The 9,682-nt window shown below is 41.9% G+C and overlaps 1 long non-coding RNA gene across 1 annotated transcript in view; it reads right to left on the bottom strand.

Moving 5' to 3' along the window:
• The window catches only part of LOC144217066 (uncharacterized), a 206,018-nt gene that overhangs the window by 115,996 nt on the left and 80,340 nt on the right, over window positions 1–9,682 (bottom strand). The gene's annotated exons all lie outside the window — the stretch shown is intronic.

Consider the following 9,682-nt stretch of genomic DNA (forward strand, 5'->3'; position numbering starts at 1 on the left):
GTTGCCCTCCCCTCCCCAAACAGTTCTGATGTAACCACATTGTACCTTCGGTGCAATTTCTCCCATATTCGTCAGCCCCTTCTGTTCTCCCAAGCAAGCAAAACTTCATTATCTTTTTGTCCCCTCTCTTCACAAAACCCCAAACTTCCTTGCCACCTCCTATACCCTGTCACACTCGAGTGGAAAGAAACCAACCCTGAATGAATGTGACAGTTCATTACTCCACGCTTCCGAGGAGATGGTACTGGTTTCAATTCCCAGCCACGGACCTCGCTGGGCCTTCGGTGCTGGGGTTATGCAGTCAACTTGCTCCATCCCTCTATTTCTATTTCAGGTCCTCTCGGCTCGCCTCAAATCTCCATTCCCCACCTTTGGCCCCAGAAGATAACCTCACGTCCTGCTTAAAAGAAAAAAATATATGCTCTCAGATGCAAATGGCCTCCCATTTATGCTGCCAAGCCATAGTCAAACTTCCCATGTGGAGGTCACTCCTCCAATTTAAATTCAGGGCCACCTCATCTGCCTCTTCTAAATCTCATCCCCTCCCTCCTTCTCAGAATAGTTTTACAGTGGACACTCCTTTTCTTCTACCTTCTTCATAGTATCTCCCACTCTACTGCATCCGATCTTAAAACTCTCACTAGACCCAATTTCTTCCCTCTAGTTCCTTTCTCATATCTCTACTTTCCTTTCCAACAGAATCTCTCAAAACCATTGCATATACACACTGTCTGCTTCTCCTCACCTGTCACCTACTCCTCAACTCACTCCCAGCTGGCGTTTGTTCCCTCCACGCCACCTAAATGGGTCTCGCTATGATCCTCAGTGACGTCTTCACCGTTAAATCTAATGGACACTTCTTGGGGCGCCTGGGTGCCTTAGTCGGTTGGGCGTCCGACTTTCGCTTGGGTCGTGGTCTAGCGGTTCGTGGGTTCGAGCCCCACGTCGGGCTCTGTGCTGACTGCCAGCTAGGAGCCTGGAGCCTGTTTCAGTCTGTGACTCCCTCTCTCTCTGATCCTCCCCTGCTCATGCTGTCTCTCTGTCTCTCCTAGAGGTAGATAAAACATTGAAAAAAAAAAGTATAAAAAATCTAATGGACACTTCTCAATCTTTAATCACCTCAACCTTCCAACTGCATGTTACACACCTGACCATTCTCTTCTACGGAAACGTATTCTTCCCTTGACTGCCAGAACTCTGACCTGCTTTGGCAGCCTTCACAGCTCCAGCTCTACAGTGTTTCTCCCGTTCACCTTCACCAACCCATCTGCCTCTGCCTAACCATAAAAAGGTTTTGTGAATTCAATGTGATGTGACCCAAGTTTCCATCCTAGGCCCCCTTCTCCTCTCAGTTTACATTTTCTCCTTGGATGATCTCACCCACCTCCTTGGTTTCTATTACCATCCATAACTTACGGGTTCCAAATTTACATCCCAATTCTAGTTCTGTACTCTGAACTCCAAGCTTGATGTCTCTACTAACAGAAACTTTAAACTCAACACGGTTAAAAATTAATTCATGACCATAGCCTGATCCCTTAGCCTCTCTTGTATTCCTATACTGTTCCCCCATCACAGTAGATGGCAACAGTGATCATTCAGTTGCTCAATCTAACTATTTAGGAACCAGCTTTGAGACTGACCAACCTGTCCTTCACTCACCCATATCCAATCAGTCATCTGGTTTTTTTTCTTTACTGCCCTTAAACATCTTTCAAGACCATCAACTCTGTCTTTTCCACCATGTTCCCCATCCGAACTGCCATCATCTCCTGCCTGGTCTCCTACACATCTACTCTTCTTTTCTGAGTCTAACCCATTCTGACATAATCTAAACTGCACCCAGTGAGAGCTTTCTAAAAATAATACACTCATCATGTCACTGTCCAGCTTAAAGTCACCCCCTTTTGCTCGTAGCATACAGTCCAAAATCCTGAGGATGGCCCTCACCTACGCTGCAAGCTCCACCTTGTGACACTCTCTTCCTCCCTCTTTTGTGTCTCAGCCTCACTGACCTCCTTTTCAGTTCCAGGGCCATACTGTGAGCCTTGTCACCTGCCCCGGCTTCAAGGATCCTCTCACTCCTCACCTCTATACTCCGACTAGCTAAGGCCTATTCATCCTCTAAATCTGAGCTTAAATTTCACTACGTTAAGAAAGAAGACCTAGACTCTCCCAAATAGGTCCAATTTCCCTATTACATGCTTTCTTTACTTATCACTTCCTAAACTGCAAATAAATAATGTCATTCTCCTTTATTAAAACGGATGCTACATGAAGCATATATAGGATTGGGGTCTTACTTGTTCACGTCTATATCCCTCCACTTGACATTGTGCCTTGAACAGAGTACATGCCCAATAATTACGTTTTGGCAGTATGAATGAATGAAAATTTCCATACCTTTGAATTTGCTGCCAGTGTGCCCTCTCCCTCTTATCCATCTGACAAATGTTCATACATTCCTTAGGTCTCAGCTTCAACACGATCCTCTTTAATACCTTATTTAAGAGTCAAAGCACCCCTGATAAGTGCTCTAGGACCTGCATGTGGACGTATACGTTCCTTACCCATACTTTCATCTCACTGTCATAGTCTCCTCACTTCTGCTGCTGCCTCTGACCATAATACTCTTTCCTCCTCTTCTGTAAAGTCCATACATCCACCCTACTTATCCTGCAAGGGCACTGGCTCCAAGAAACCATCCCTAAAAGGAAGAAGAATCTCTCTAGAGCAATTACTTAGACCTTCTCCTGTTCAATTATCCCTTCCTATCTTCTCTTTCCCACCGAGATATTCCATCCCGTCTTATCTCTTATGTTCATTACTGCACCCTGGCCATGTCTCCCGCACAGTTACTGTATTTTGTCTTAACTCTCTCGTCCAGTTATTTCATCCTTTCTTATCTCCCCCGCTCATTGATTGCATCCTGTCTTATCTCTCCGGTCCAGTTATTCCATTCTGCCTTATCTTTCATGTCCTGTTATTGCATCCTGTCTGATCTCTCGGATTCATTTTTGCACCCTGTATTCTCTCGCCTGCTCATTTATTGCATCTTGTCTTCTCTCCCCTCATTTATTGCATGTTTTCTTATTTCTCCTCTTCAATTACTGTATCCTACCTTGTCCCTCCCATTCAATTATTCCATCCTGTCCTTTCTCTGTGACTCCTTCTCATTTATTGCATGCTTTCTTATCTCTCCCCTTCGATTACTGCATCTTGTCCAATCTCTTCTGGTCAGATGTTCTATCCTGCTTTATGTCTCCTGCTCAGTTAATGCACCCTGTCTTTTCTCTCCTCTTCAATTCTTCTGATCTGTCTGATCTCTCCTGTTACCTAATCAATTTTAGATTGAGTAGTCTGATTTACTCACTTAAAGAAAAATAGTTGTACTTATTCACATTTTACTTCTGAATTTTCTCCAACTACAACTTATATTTAGGGAAAAAATAGTTTTTTAAAATATTTTCCCTTACTTTCAACACATTCAGGACCAATAGGCAACTGTTTACACAGTAACATTTACAGAAATGCAAAATATCCAGAAACAACCAGCACAGGAATACTAACACATTTACTCCCTTTCCCCTACACAACTGCCTCTTACTTCTTTACAGTTCTCTCTCGTTGATATCCTGCTACTTGGAATGTAATATATTCTTCTCCTACCTCTACTTCCAATTGTGTAGAAGACACCAGCTGTCAGCACGGACAGCAGCAATTTATTGGTACATCTTTTCTGGAATAAAGGGAACTTAGCACCATGTGTAAGCCTGGAACAGAAAAAAGATCCTAAGCCTGTGTGTTACTGTCTAACCAGAACCAAGAAGGAAAGGGAATTTTAAAAGATTTAAGATTAGATTTTTCCACTGATGTATTTTTATTACAGTTCACCAATACAGAGGAAAATAGATTGTCAAATATTAATTATCAATGTTGCCTAAGTAGTGGGGACAGCACATGACTTCTTACACATAAGAGCAGAAATTATCCTCATCATCAACACAAATATGCTTAGTCTCTCCTCTCTTTTAACAAACCTTCCCTGGACCCCATGTCTGCTCCCAGATACCACTGTATTTATTAGCTACCCTTCTCAACAATCCTTTTGTTCTCTGACTTTTATTATGGGACATAAAACACACCCTTAGCTGTTGAATCACCCCCAGGCTTTGTTCTCAGAGAACCCAGGTACTATAGAACAGAGACTGCTGTGTCCCTTCCAGATTCTAAATTTCTGACCCTCAAAATCTACGGGCATGATAAAATGGTTGTTTTAGGTCATTATATCTGGGACAATATGCTATGTCAACAACACTGACTAGAACACAGCCCAAGCCACCATTATATTCCATCTACATCTATTGTGTTAGACCCACAATCTACACTTAACACAGGCACCAAAGTGGTTCTTTTAAATCTTCAGTCACATTACACTGCCCTCCTTCCTAAAGTTCTCCTCCAGCTCTCCATCTCATTCAAATTAAAAACCAAAGTCCTGACACTGTCGCACAAGCTCCTACATTACCTGACCCTCCCCACTCCATCTGCCGCCACTCTACCCCCTTGTCCATTCTGCTCCTGTTTCAGGCTTCTTTACTGCTCTTTCAGCACTTCAGGGTACTCCAGCCTCAGGACCTTCACATTTTCTGTTCCCTCTGTCTGAAGTACTCTTCTTCTAGATACCCACATTGCTTGCTCCTTCACTTCCCTCAAGCTTCTACTCAAATGTCACCTTCTGTGAAAGCCTTCCGAGATCACCCACCTTGGTACGATTCTCCCTTTCCCCCTTACTCGGCCTCACTCTTCCTTGCAGCATGCAGTATCGTCTGGCGAACTACATACTGACTTGTCTGTGTGTGTGTGTCCACCACCATTGACTGAAACCGCCATGAGGGCAAGGGCTTGACCAGTTTGGGTAGTAATTTACTGGTACATAGAAGACATTTATTAAACATGCGAAGAATAGAAAAGCGAGTGAATGACTACCCACACTCTGGAATGAGAATTCTGCACAGTGTTATACACAACCGGCTTAAAATGAAAATGCAATTTCTTTTCAACAGTGATGACCCACTGGAGTCCCAGACAAATTTTGAAAAAGACGAACAACAAATGTGACTTGCCGAATCTCCAGGGGCTTTATTGAGTCTTTGTTGCTATGTTGGGTACCACAGAAGCTAGGACTGGGTGCCACTATTATTTTTGAACAAAATTCATCTAATAAAACAGTAACAACAAAAATAATCTTGTTCACTGACATTTCCCAACCACCATCTCTCTGCAGTCTTTACTACCATTTGGATTCCCTGGGTACATTCAGAAGTGTCAGCATGTCATTGTGACCTTTACCTGGAATTACAAAATGTCTGCCTCAGCAGCCCCTGGTGACACTGGTCTAAAGCATCTTACATATATGTAGGGTGTGTGAGTGTGTGTGTGTGTGTGTGTGTGTGTGTGTGTCCTCGTGTGTGTATATTTAAGAATTAAGTGATTATATATAACCTCCAATAATCATCTATAATAACATCTATTACTCATAAAGGCATTTTATACTATAGATTTACATAGCCTAACAATTTATACAACTCTGTAAAGTAAAGGGAATCTCAGGTTTTCAGTAAACTTATGCTTTTAGTAGATGAAGAAGTACAAGATCAGAGAAACCTATAACATTTCTAAATCTGCAAGGATAATGGGGGGACATGCTAGAGAGCTTTTACCCGAACTGCTTAAATACAGCATCCAAATCACAAAGAACCACACAGATACTAGAAGGTTATTAGCACTGTTTTCCTGTATTTCCTGTTCAGACAGTCCTTAGAGAAGCAGGTGTAAGGGAAACATCTCTCCCTTCATTCAGTGCTGCCACTCTTCTGCCCAAGCTCTGCGAGGCTCTCTGACCCATTCCTGGGGGTCCATGCCAGTCTCCACCACAACACCCCAGGCCCGTTTCAGAGCTTTCAAGATCTGGAAGATCAGTCAGTCGCTCTCTGCAATTTGTCAAAGCTCTGCGTTTTAGGTACAGTCCTCACTAGCTATAGTTGTATATCTCAGCCTCTGTCTTGGTCCTATCCATAGTGTCTTCTTCCATCTTTCAGTTTGAAAAGTAGTGCATGTGTTTGATAATAGTCATTATGTCTAGAATTTAGATACTAAGTTCTGAAAGAAGTAAAAATAAATGAGTTGTGAAAATCTTAACATAGGAAAAAATCAGAAGACAGTTCCTCTTTCTGGCTTAGAGTCCAACATTTTGTGTATGTCTCTGAAATTCTGAGAGTCATTTCCACAGAGATTTTTTAAAAATAAAAATAATGTCCACCTTCCACAGGATTGTATCCAAAAAAAAATTAAAAAAGTAGAAAAGATTCAGTCTGTTATTGTGTTAAAGAGAAAATTCTAATCAACAGGATGCATAAAAATATTGATCACATTGATCAGTAATTTAAGTTAGCAGATGATAGTAAAAAATATCACATCAGATCTTAGGGACACACTTAGAGTAGATTTCCCGTCATATTCAGCAAAAGCTGTGTATGTGGCAAAACCACCAAAACCCACTTCACAAGTATCATGGGCATGTGGGTACTCCCATTCACCTCAATCCACAAGTTTTATGGATACCACGTCTTCCCTCCCACCTTAAATCAAAGTATGTAGTACCCACCTCATTACAGCGACAGCTAGTCATGAGGATTTGCCCGTGAGCTAGGGACACATGTCTGTCTCTCCTTCCATTATGCAGGGGAAACGTGCGTGAACATCACACAGCATCCCAGTGTCCCCTCAGTGAAAACGAACGTGCTGGAGACAGCCATGGCAAGCCCTCCAGAAAAGGAACAGACGTGTTTATATCTGCTCTAAATCTCTTACGACTCCCGCACTGGTCTACCGCCATTGCCTAACCTGACAATTCACAGTCTCCATCATGCTTAGCTTTTCAGACTTTAGAAGAATCTATCGCCAGTGTTTCTAAAATCAGGACCCTGGCTAGGAATTTTCTGCCTTCATATCCATCACTCACTGCTTTCAGAGACGGTGTCAGATCTTAAATTCACCCCAGCTCCTTAATGGCTCTAACCGCTAAAAATCAATTAGTCCTAAACCCCTCATGTCTGGCTAGTTCTGTCGGACCAACATTAGAGGCAGGAGAGTAAGTGGGAGCCTGGCTTTGAACTCCGTGGTGAATGATGTCACAGCAAAGCTGGAGAAACAGCCTTAGAAGCCCTGAATCCCCATCCCCTATCAAATGCCTTTAAAGAACTCTAGGTTATCCTCTGTCAAATTATTCATAGGTGACAAGAAATATTTCTAATTATATCCATTCACAGCCACAGTCAGTGACTATTGTGCAAAGAGATTTGCCAAAAAAGGTTCTGCCAAGTAGGTTCCAGTTCGGACAGCTGAGGTGGCAGCTTGTGCTTGCAGAACAGTCTCTATAAAAGTGGAGCCCACATGCCTCTGTCCCATCCTTCCTCAATATTCCTCAAGGTACGTATACGTAGAGGACATCTGGCTGGTTCCACAGTCCTAGTGGTGAGGACCATTCACTTAAGGGAGATGGCTACTCTTCCCCAAATTTTCATTTTTCTTTCCACCATCCCTAAGGATGACACAGTACCCAATACAGTTACTGTGATTATGTGATTAACTGGAAAAAAGAAGAATCTGCATTCTCTTATTTGTTTGTTTCCTTTCAACAGTAGTTGCCTGCTTTGAGCCTGCCACCTTCTTCATCTGGTAACATAAGAGGTAAGAGTGATTTATTACTGCACTCTAAACAACAAAGGGACCTCTACTGCTAAGTCCTAAAGAGCTACCATTTTATTTTCTGGTTTAGAGATGAGAATCAGATAATACAAGGAGAAGCTGTTCTTTAAAAATAGCTTCTAATAAAATATTGACTTTTCAGACCATTTAACCACATGAAATTTAATGACTAGTCTCTTTCACGTGTTGTTAGCACTTCAGAAAGAAGACCAACGATCACGTGTAATATTTTAATGTGGACCTACTAGTGCAACTTAACCAGGAAAGTTCTATTATACAGACCATTTGGTAAAATCAACAACGTGTTGGTCGGGGAAGTCAAAATTTCCAGGTGCCAATCCAGGCTTCTCACAGGCTCTGGCTGCCCGAGCGAAGCCGGTTGGCTTTACGTATCTTGAAATACAGTGTGCTGCAGTGGAATCAGCACTGACCCTGGACATAGGGGAACTGGGCTCGTGTCCAGCCACAGCGCTCACACCTCTGTGACACTGCGTGACCCTTCACCTTTCTGGGTCTCACTTTCCTCATCAGTAAAATGAGGGGGCTGTATCCTAAGTGACTGCTAAGGTACTTCCCAGCTCTTGCCACGTATAACCTCAGCCAGTTGTTTCCAAGTTCTCCTCCATAGAATCAAAACATTCAATGGACCTCCCCCTGCCCCGCCCCGGCCCACTCCACATGCCGGGACCTGTACTTTTTTAAGTATTATGTTAAAAATATACATAATGATGAAAAACAGCTATACATTTAATACATTTAATTAGTTTCTATTTAATAGAAAGCTATAGTCACTTAGACTTTCTAACAGAAAACACTGATGATGTTGCTTGCTCAAACCTGAGGCAATTATCGCTGTGCAGATGAATGCAAGAGACCCCTGCACCAACCCTGAGGATCCTTGGGGGCTGTGACCCCACAGGTTGGGAAACCACTGATCTTAAACATGAGATGGCAAGGGTGACATCCTTTCTGTGTGTGGTGAACACACTTGGTTTACAGTAATCTCTACATGGTAGTGTGTTGTTCATTCAAAATGGCCTTGTGTAAAAACACAGAAACAAAAAATAACATTAATAGGATAACATTCTTCCTTTGAAGAAAAACCCCTAATGGTAAATATTTAATATTTCATATGGAAATATGGAAACAGGCCTAAATTTCACTGCATAATCACAAGGTTTTCATAGGTGTGAACGAGATTGATTTTAGAGATAGAGTATGTGGCAAATTTCATATCTAACATGTAAGTAGATAGGAAGTTTAATGCTGATGACAAAATACCAAGACCCTTTCTGAAAAGGCTACCATTGATGAAGGCTGCTGTTCTCACTGCTGTTGACACCAGGACACCATTTTCCACAAGCCAGCCTCTCTTCCTCTCCAGAGAAGTCACCTTCTATCACTGGTCACTTGTCTTGTCCTTGCCATCAGGGCAAGAGGACTTATTTTCTCATAATTAATTTGTCAGTGGGGACCATTTTTTAAGTTCACTTTGGCTTGAAACTTTATACTGGCTATCCACGTCAAAAGAGATACTCAGAGAACTGGTTTTTTGGTTTGGTTTTGTTTTTTTAAAGGAAGAAGAAAGAGATCCGAAACAATGAGATAAAAATAACTGGTATGCTGTAACCCAGCTAAAAACAAAGAAAATAGAGACTAAAAATATGTAAACACTATGAAATTTTTTCGATTCAAATGCTTTTCTAAAATTATCTTTTGTTTTACTAACACTGCTTTCATGCAGCTTAAGTGATCAAGGAGACTTCATTTTGGCTTAGGACAAAGTCATTTCTTGGATTTTCAACTTTCATTGCATTTACTTTTCCCTTTATTTACCTGACACCTAAATAATGCTCTCCTAAACTTGGGGTTTATTTGTGCTTATTGACTATTTTCATTCTGGACACTGTCT

The sequence above is a fragment of the Crocuta crocuta genome, unplaced genomic scaffold, assembly GCF_008692635.1.
Source record: "Crocuta crocuta isolate KB4526 unplaced genomic scaffold, BGI_CrCroc_1.0 scaffold139, whole genome shotgun sequence".
Lineage (NCBI taxonomy): Eukaryota > Metazoa > Chordata > Mammalia > Carnivora > Hyaenidae > Crocuta > Crocuta crocuta.